This window comes from Saccopteryx leptura, chromosome 4 (genome assembly GCF_036850995.1).
Source record: "Saccopteryx leptura isolate mSacLep1 chromosome 4, mSacLep1_pri_phased_curated, whole genome shotgun sequence".
Lineage (NCBI taxonomy): Eukaryota > Metazoa > Chordata > Mammalia > Chiroptera > Emballonuridae > Saccopteryx > Saccopteryx leptura.
Window position 1 is genome coordinate 143,082,585 of NC_089506.1, and position 10,788 is coordinate 143,093,372.

Genomic DNA, 10,788 nt, shown 5'->3' on the forward strand with positions numbered 1-10,788 from the left:
TTATATAGATTTCAAGTATGCAACATAAAAATACATCATCTGTATATTGTATTGTGTGTTCACCACTCCAAATCAAGCCTCTTTCTGCCACCATGTACCTGCCCTTTATCATCTTCTGTCTCCACTACCCCCTTTTCCTCTGGTAATCACCATTCTGTTGTCTGTCTATGAGTTGTCTTTTTTTTTCTTAATCCCTTCATCTTTATCACCCAGCTTCTCAAAGCCTCCTGCTTTCTGACAGCGGTCAGTCTGTTCTCTGTATCTATAAGTCTGTTTTTATATTCCTTGTTTGTTTAATTTGTTCATCTGATTCCACATATAAGTGAAATCATATGGTACCTCTCTTTCTCTGACTGGCTTATTTCACTTAGCATAATACTGTCCAGATCCATTCACACTGTCATAAAAGGTAATATTTCCTTTTTTTTTTTTTTTTTTTTTTTTTTTTTAGTGGCCAAGTAGTATTTCATTGTGTAAATGAATCACAGTTTTTTATCCACTCATCTACTGATGGATGGGCACTTGGGCTGCTTTCAAATCTTGGCTATTGTAAATAACACTGAAATGAACATAGGTGTTTATATATTCTTTTAAATTAGTGTTTCAGGTTTCTTTTGATATATTCCCAGAAATGGAATTGCTAGGTTATAAAGCAGTTCCATTTTTAATTTTTTGAGAAAACTCCATACTGTTTATCACAGTGGTTGTACCAATCTGCATTCCCACCAACAGTGCATGAGGGCCCTTTTTTCTCCAAATCCATGACACAGAATAAGAGAACCGTAAAGATTACACCAAAAAACTAATAAATGTTAAATGTATTCAGTAAAGGAGGAGGATATGAAATAAATATCCAGAAATCAGTTGCATTTTTATAGATTAATAATGAAGTATCAGAAAGGGAAACTAAAAAAAACAACTCTAATTACAATTGGATCAAAAGAAAAAAACACCTAGGAATATATTTAACCAAAGATGCAAAAAACCTGCACTTGGAAAATTATAAGACACTGAAGAAAAAATTGAAATACAAATAAATAAAGCATATACTGTGTTCACAGATAGGATGAATGAATATCATTAAAATATTCATATTACATCAAATAGATTCAATGCAATTCCCATCAATATACAAATTTCAGAAAACTAGAACAAATATTCCAAAAATTTATATGGAACCACAAAAGACCCTGACTACTTGTAGCAATCTTGAGAAAGAAGAACAAAGTTGGAAGAATCATGCTACATAATATCAAACTATACTACAAGGCCATAGTAATCAAAACAGCATGGTACTGGCATAAAAACAGATATATAGATCAATGGAACAAATCTTATTAATCAATATCACCTCAATAAATTTAATAAAAAGGAATAGAGAGACTAGAAATAAACCCACACATTTATGGTCAATTAATGTTTGACAAAGGAGCCTGACCAGAAGGTGGTGCAGTAGATAGAGTGTCAGACTGGAATGCAGAAAACCCAGGTTTGAAACCCCAAGGTTGCTGGCTTGAGCATGGGCTCATCTGGCTTGAGGGCTGGGTCACTGGCTTCAGTGTGAGATCATAGACATGACCCCGTGGTTGCTGGCTTGAGCCCAAAGGTCACTGGCTTGAAATCCAAGGTAGCTGGCTTGAGCCCAAAATTGCTGTCTTGAACAAGGACTCACTTGCTCTTCTGCTCTTCTGTAACCCTCCTCCACACCATCAAGGCACATATGAGAAAGCAATCAATGAACAACTAAGGAGACAAAGGAGACACAACAAAGAATTTATGCTTCTCATCTCTCTCTCTTCCTGTCTGTCTCTGTCTGTTTCTCTCTCTATCTTGCTCTCTCTTTTGCAAAAAAATAAAAATAAAAATAAATTTGATAAAGAAGTCAAGAACATACAAAGGGGTAAAGACAGTCTATTCACCAAGTGGTGTTGGAAAAATTGGACAAATATGTGCAAGAAAAGAGAGAGAATTTTTTAATTTAAATTTATTTATTAATTTTGGAGAGAGAGGGAGAGACACAGAGAGATACTCATTTCTTATTACACTTATTTATGCATTCATTGATTAATTATTTTTTTATTATTATTAATTTTAATGAGGTAAAATTGATAAATCAGGGTACATATGTTCAGAGAAAACATCTCCAGGTTATTTTGACATTTGATTATGTTGCATACCCATTACCCAAAGTCAAATTGTCTTCCATCACCTTCTATCTGGTTTTCTTTGTGCCCCTCCCCTCCCCCCACCCCCTCCTTTTCCTTCCTCCCTCCCCCCTCAACCTCCATATTCTTGTCCATGTCTCTGAGTGTCATTTTTATGTCCCATCTATGTATAAAATCAAATAGTTCTTAGTTTTTCTTGATTTATTTATTTCACTCAGTATAATGTTATCAAGGCCCATCCATGTTATTGTAAATGATCCGATGTCATCATTTTTTTTTTTTTTTTTTTGTATTTTTCTGAAGCTGGAAATGGGGAGAGACAGTCAGACAGACTCTCGCATGCGCCCTACCGGGATCCACCCGGCACGCCCACTAGGGGCGAAGCTCTGCCCACCAGGGGGTGATGCTCTGCCCCTCCGGGGCTTCGCTCTGCCGCGACCAGAGCCACTCTAGCACCTGGGGCAGAGGCCAAGGAGCCATCCCTAGCGCCCGGGCCATCTTTGCTCCAATGGAGCCTTGGCTGCAGGAGGGGAAGAGAGAGACAGAGAGGAAGGAGGGGGGGCGGAGAAGCAAATGGGTGCTTCTCCTATGTGCCCTGGCCAGGAATCGAACCCGGGTCCCCCGCACGCCAGGCCGACGCTCTACCACTGAGCCAACCGGCCAGGGCCCGATGTCATCATTTCTTATGGCTGAGGAGTATTCCATAGTATATATGAACCAAAGCTTTTTAATCCACTCGTCCACTGACGAACACTTGGGCTGTTTCCAGATCTTTGCTATTGTGAACAATGGTGCCATAAACATTGGGAGTGCATTTCTCCTTTTGGAACAGTGCTATGGTATTCTTAGGGTATATTCCTAAAAGTGGGATAGCTGGGTCAAAAGGCAGTTTGATTTTTAATTTTTTGAGGAATCTCCATACTGATTTCCACAGTGGCTGCACCAGTCTGCATTCCCACCAGCAGTGCAGGAGGGTTCCCTTTTCTCCACATCCTCGCCAACACTTATTCTGTGTTGTTTTGTTGATGAGCGTCATTCTGACTGGTGTGAGGTGATATCTCATTGTGGTTTTAATTTGCATTTCTCTATTGATTAGTGATGTTGAGGATTTTTTCATATGCCTATTGGCCATCTGTATGTCCTCTTTGGAGAAGAGTCTATTCACTTCTTTTGTCCATTTTTTGATTGGATTGTTTGTCTTCTGGTGTTGAGTTTTACAAGTTCTTTATAAATTTTGGTTATTAACTCCTTATCAGACATATTGTCGAATACGTTCTCCCATTGTGTAGTTTGCCTTTTTATTCTGTTCTTATTGTCTTTAGCTGTGCAAAAGCTTTTTAGTTTGATATAGTTCCATTTGTTTATCCTGTCTTTTATTTCACTTGCCTGTGGAGATAAATCGGCAAATATATTGCTGCGAGAGATGTCAGAGAGCTTACTGCCTATGTTTTCTTCTAAGATGCTTATGGTTTCACAGCTTACATTTAAGTCTTTTATCTATTTTGAGTTTATTTTTGTGAACGGTGTAAGTTGGTGGTCTCGTTTCATTTTTTGCTGGTAGATATCCAATTTTCCCAACACCATTTGTTAAAGAGGCTGTCTTTACTTCATTGTATGCTTTTACCTCCTTTGTCAAATATCAGTTGTCCATAAAGGTGTGGGTTTATCTCTGGGTTCTCTGTTCTGTTCCATTGGTCTATATGCCTGTTCTTATGCCAATACCAGGCTGTTTTGAGTACAATGGCCTTGTAGTATAACTTAATATCAGGAAGTGTGATACCTCCCGCTTTATTCTTCCTTTTCAAGATTGCTGAGGCTATTCGTGTTCTTTTTTGGTTCCATATAAATTTTTGGATTATGTGTTCTATACTTTGAAGTATGTCATTGGTATTTTAATTGGTATTGCATTGAATTTATAAATTGCTTTGGGTAATATAGACATTTTAATGATGTTTATTCTTTCTAACCATGAGTTCGGTATATGCTTCCACTTGTTTGTATCTTCCTTGATTTCTTTTATCAATGTTTTATAATTTTCCTAGTACAAGTCTTTAATCTCCTTGGTTAAATTTACTCCTAAGTACTTTACTTTTTTGGTTGCAATAGTGAAGGGGATTGTTTCCTTAATTTCTCTGACAGTTCATTGTTGGTGTATAAAAATGCTTCTGATTTCAGAGTATTAATTTTATATTCTGCTACCTTGCTGAATTCATTTATCAGGTCCAGTAGTGTTTTGACTGAGATTTTAAGGTTTTCTGTATACAATATCATATCATCTGCAAATAATGATAGTTTTACTTCTTCTTTCCAATTTGAATGTCGTTTATTTCTTTTTCTTGTCTGATTGCTGTGGCGAGGACTTCCAGAACTTTGTTGAATAAGAGTGGTGAAATGGGGCATCTCTGTCTTGTTCCTGATCTTAAGGGACTTGCTTTTAATTTTTGCCCATTGAGTATGATATTGGCTGTGGGTTTGTCATAGATGGCCTTTATCATGTTGAGGTATGTTTTCTGTATTCCCACTTTGCTGAGAGTTTTGATCATGAATGGGTGCTGGATTTTATCAAATGCTTTTTCTGCATCTATTGAAAGTATCATGTGGTTTTTCTCCTTTCTTTTGTTTATGTGATGAATCACATTGATTGATTTGAGGATATTGTATAGACTTGCTTCCTGGAATAAATCCCACTTGATCATGGTGTATGATATTTTTCATATATTGCAGGATCCAGTTTGCTAATATTTTATTGAGGATTTTAGCATCTATGTTCATCAGGGATATTGGCCTATAGTTTTCTTTCTTTGTGTTTTCTTTGCCTGGTTTTGGAATCAGAATTATGCTCGCCTCATAAAAGAGCTTGGAAGTCTTCCTTCCTCTTGAAGTTTTTGAAATAGCTTGAGAAGGATAGGAGTTAGTTCTTCTTTAAATATTTGGTAGAATTCACTGGTGAAGCCATCACACTCAGTACTTTTTTTTGTTGGGAGGTTTTTGATAAGTTTTTTGATCTCATTTGTTGTAATCAGTCTGTTTAGGTTTTCTGATTCTTCCAGATTTATTTTTGGAAGATTATATGTTTCAAGGAATTTGTTCATTTCATCTAGGTTGTCTAGTTTTTTGGCATACAGTTCTTCATAGTATTTTCTTACAATATTTTGTATTTCTGTTGTGTCAGTTATTGTTTCTTCACTCTCATTTCTTATTTTATTTATTTGAGTTCTCTGTCTTTTTTCCTTGGTGAATCTAGTTAAAGGTTCATTGATCTTGTTTACCTTTTCAAAGAACCAGCTCCTGGTTTCATTGATCCTCTGTATTGTTTCTTTAGCCTCTATGTCATTTATTTCCACTCTGATTTTTATTATTTCCTTCCTTCTAGTACCCCTGGGATTTACTTGCTGTTCTTTTTCTAGTTCTTTTAGATGCAGGGTCAAGTTGTTTATTTGAGCTTTTTCTAGTTTCTTAAGGTATGCCTGTAATGTTATGAACTTCCCTCTCAGGACTGCTTTTGCTGTGTCCCATAAATTTTGGTTGATGTATTCTCATTGTAATTCATTTCAAGAAATTTTTTCTTCTTCTTTGATCTCATTGTTAACCCATTCATTATTTAATAACATGCTATTTAGTTTCCAAGTGTTTGAGTGTTTTTCAGTTTTTCTGTTGTGGTTGATTTCTAGTTTCATGCCATTGTGGTCAGAGAAAATGCTTGATATGATTTCAGTCTTCTTAAATTTGTTGAGACTGCTTTTGTGCCCTAACATGTGGTCTACCCTAGAGAACATACTATGAGCACTTGAAAAAATGTATATTCTGCTGTTTTAGGGTGAAAGGTTCTGAAGATATCTATTAAATCCAGTTGATCCTTTAAGTCTGCTGTTTCTTTGTTAATTTTCTTTCTTGAGGATCTATCTAGTGATGTTAATGGGGTATTGAAATCCCTTACTATTATAGTATTGCTGTTGATATCCATCAGAGTCTCCTATATTAGATGCGTAGATATTTATACTGGTTATCTCTTCCTGTTTTATTGCTCCCTTTATCAATATATACGGTCCTTCTTATCTCTTACTATAGCCTTTGTTTTAAAGTCCATTTTGTCTAAGTATTGCTACCCCAGCTTTTTTTAAATTTCCATTTGCATTAAATATTTTTTTCCATCCTTTTACCATCAGTCTAGGTGCATCTTTTGTTTTAAGGTGTGTTTCTTGTTTTTTTTGTTGTTGTTGTTCGTTTTGTTTTTGTATTTTTCTGAAGCTGGAAACGGGGAGAGACAGTCAGACAGACTCCCGCATGCGCCCGACCGGGATCCACCCGGCATGCCCACCAGGGGGCAACGCTCTGCCCACCAGGGGGCGATGCTCTGCCCCTCCGGGGCGTCGCTCTGTTGCGACCAGAGCCACTCTAGCGCCTGGGGCTGAGGCCAAGGAGCCATCCCCAGCGCCCGGGCCATCTTTGCTCCAATGGAGCCTTGCTGCGGGAAGGGAAGAGAGAGACAGAGAGGGAGAGGGGGAGGGGTGGAGAAGCAGATGGGTGCTTCTCCTGTGTGCCCTGGCTGGGAATCGAACCTGGGACTTCCACATGCCAGACCGACGCTCTACCACTGAGCCAACCGGCCAGGGCCAAGGTGTTTTTCTTGTAAACAGCATATGTATGGGTCCTGTTTTCTTATTCGTGCAGCTACCTTATGTCTTTTGATTGGGTCATTTAATCCATTTACATTTAAGGTTATTATTGATATGTAGTTGTTTATTGCCATTTTATTCTTTAAAGCTGTATTCCTCTTTTGCTATATTCTTTTCCTCCTTTGATCTGTTTACAACAGGCCTTTTAGCATTTCTTGTAGCCTTGGTTTGTAGTGAATTCCTTGAGTTTTTTTTTTTTTTTTTTTGTCTGAGAAGCTTTTTATTTCTCCTTCAATTTTAAAGAATAGCCTTGCTGAATAATGTAGTCTTGGTTGTAGGTTCTAGTTCTGCATTACTTTGAATATTTCTTGCCATTCCCTTCTTGCCTCAAGTGTTTCTGTTGAGAAGTTGGATGTCATTATTATGAGGGCTCCTTTGTAGGTGATAGCTTTTTTTCTCTAGCAGCTTTTAATATTTTTTCTTTATCACTTAACTTTGGTATTTTAATTATGATGTGTTTTGGTGTAGATTTCTTTGGGTTTCTCTTTAATGGAATTTTCTGTGCTTCTTGAACATGTTAGACTTTTTTTGTCTCAATTTAGGGAAGTTTTCAAATATGATTTGATTGAACAAAGTTTCTATCCCTTGTTCTTTCTCTTCTTCTTCAAGAACCCCTATGATGCGGATGTTATTTCTCTTCATGTTGTCACAGAGCTCTCTTAGAGTTTTCTCAGACTTTTTGAGTCTCTTCTATTTTTTCTGCTCTAATTTTATGCCTTCATTTATCTTGTCCTCTAACTTGCTGATTCAATCCTCAGCTTCACCCATCCTGCTTTTAATTCCTTCCATTTTGGTCTTCAATTCTGATATTGTATTTGTCATTTCTGACTGATTCTTTTTTATTATTTTAATTTTCTTTTTTATATTTGCTATCTCTTTATTTAGGTTTTTGTAATGACCATCTATTGTTGTTCTAAGTTCTTTGAGCATTCTAACAGTCATTATTTTAAACTCTGTATCCAATAATTTGGTTATATCTGACTCATTCAGGTCCTTCTCTGGGGATTTCTTTTGATTTATTTGGGTTGCATTTCTCTGCCTGCCCATTTTGTCTGTGTATAAGAAGGGTTTGGCCACTGGAGTCCAATGGGTGTTGCCTCTGTGTTCCCTAGGTGTGGTTTGTCTGCAGGCCCACCACCCCCTCTGCCCCACTGCCTAGGGCATTCGAGATGGGCATTGAGGGTGCTGGCCTGCTGCATCTGTCGCTGCATTTTTTTGCCTTTCCTCCACTGGAGGGCTGTGTTCACGTGCAGGCTTTACAAGCCTCAGCTGGTCTTGGCCTTCACCCCACCCCCGATGGTGGGGTTGCTCACCATGCAGGGGCCACAAGCCTGGGCACCAAATACAGGGGTGAGCACCTTTGCTCAGTTGCGGGTCTCTACCTGTTCTCGGGCTTCTGTTCCCCCGCCCTCCGCCTTGTTCATCTGGTCGCAAGGCTTGGTTCTGAGTGGGGCTGCAGGTGCGCTCAGCTGCAGATCTCCACCTTTTCCCCGGCTTTCGCCCCACCCCCACTAGCTGGTGGAGTTGGCTCGTGCTTAGGGTGGCAAGCCTCTGCTCTGTAGGTCGGTGAGGCTGCACACCCACGTGCCCTTGTTTAGTGGTGGGTCTCTGCCTGTTCCGGGCTCCCGCCCTCCCCCCAGCCGGGAGAATTGCTTTCACGTATCCCCTCAGCCCCCTCTGAGCTAGACTGAACTCACACCTAGGCCTCAGGCTTGGCTGGACCAACTTCCTGGGCATGGCTGGACCGGCTTCTGCCTCCACCCAGAAATTGCACTTTGATGTCCTGCCGCTGCCCGTCCTCCAGCAAACCCTGAGCTGTGTTGGTGGGGGCGCTGCAGGTCAGACCCTAACACTCCATATTGTAGTCTGAGAGCTCCCTCCTTCTAAGCGACTCTGCTCTGAGTGCCATGGAAGAGCTTGTTTTGCTGGTATCCTGCTTCCCTTTGCTGGTATTGCTGGTTCCAGGGGAAATATTCACTTCAGATTTGGAGAGTGACTCATCCCAGGGGTTAGGGTGGCTGTCCCTCAAAGTCTTTCTCCTTGTGCCTCCTAGATTACACTCTCTTCCTGCTACTCCGGTCCTCTCCTCTCTTCCCATCCCCCCGTAGCCCTGGGTGGGTGGTTTTGAATGAGCTTTTCTGCATGGTCCCTTTAAGAAGAATCCTGGGTCTGAGAAAACTGTCTCTTTTTCACAAACAGTATCCTGACTTGTTTCACAGCTAAATTCTGTCCATATACCTCTTCTAGGCTCTGGGGCTGCAGTCTGGGGCTTTGTACTTGGGGCTCAGGACCCTTCTCTCTCTGCTAAACTTTCTTCCTGCCATGCGAGTCTCTCCAGGCTGCCATTTGCTCCAGGGAGCTGGGAAGCCATCTCCATGTTTCCGCTTTTCCTACCAGTTTCAGTGTGGCTTCTTCAGTGTTCCTTGGTTGAAGAGTCCTCTTAGTTTAGTTCAAAGATGGTTTTTCAAGATGATGGTTCTAAAAATTAAGTTGTAATCTACTTTGGTTCTGGGAGTTGGAAGTTGGTATGTCTGCCTACTCCATGGCTATCTTGCTGCCTCCAAGCTTACTTTTCATTGATTAATTCATGTATGTACCTCAATGGGGGATCAAAATCGCAACTTTGGCATGTTGGGAATATGCAACTGAGCTACCCAACCAGGGCTTGAAAAATAATTCTTTTTTTTTTTTCAACAAGAGAGAGAGAAGGAAACAGAAATGGACAGACAGTCTGGAAGAGAGAGAGAGATGAGAAGCATCAATTCTTTGTTGTGACATCTTTGTTCATTGACTGCTTTCTTATATGTGCCCTGACTGGGGCAGGGTCAGGGGCGGCTCCGGCAGTGAGTGACCCCTTGCTCTTACTAGCAACCTTGAACTCAAGGTAGCAACTTTGTGCTCAGACCAGCGATCTTTGGGCTCAAGCCAGTGACCATGGGGTCATGTCTATAATCCTAGGCTGAGGTTAGTGACCACAGTGTTTGAACCTGGGTTCTCAGCATCCCAGGCCGATGCTCTATCTACTGCACCACTGCATGGTCAGGCTGGAAGATAATTCTTTAACTTGGAATTTTATAACAATTAGCAAAGGTAATAAGAATGATTAAATTTATATCTATCATAAAATGAAACTTTCTATAACCTAAGATATATGAAATGGACATGAACTTTTAATTAAGTTTAATATAATTATATTTTGCTATTTAATGTTCCACATTAATAACCTTAAGCAACCCTATCAACAGTTTTCTATCTTCACTCTCAACCTTCTTCCTACTAAATCTACTCTTCAAACTCTTAGATCATGTTTCTGATTTCTATGTTTTCTCATTATTTATCTTATTTTGGATTTATTTAGTTTTCTCTGCCAGAACCACATGACTGAATATCTTATTCGCTCTCTTTTATTAATATCTCAGTTATTTGATTTTCCTATTGTTTATTGCCTGCTCAGAAAAACCACAACTCTGAATAAAATTTTATTCAGGCTTTTATGTTTTTAATGGTATAGAATATTCCTAAAAGCATCAAACAACCGCATGTCAGTCCAAATTTAGGTCAGTCCAAGTTCATAATGTCTAATTTCATCTGGGTCCTCAGTGAAGCTCAAAATTCTGTACTTGGTTTGCTTCTTTGTTTCTTTCATACTTTTACGGCCAGTTATTTCTTGCATTCCTTAAGTTCATACATCTCTTTCCATCCCTTACTTATTAGCATCCAGCAGGCTTCCATCATTGCCCCTTTGGAAGTACTCATCAAACTTCATGGTTTTGACTTCTGCATCTGTACTAGAGATTTTCATTTCTATATCTTCTACCTTAAGTTCACTTAGGCAGAGCTTCATATTTATTACTCTCAATACAAAATAAGAATTATCCATTAAACGGCAAGTCTGATCATGACACAACTCATTCAAGAACTCCCAGACTTTCCAGCTTTATCAAAAT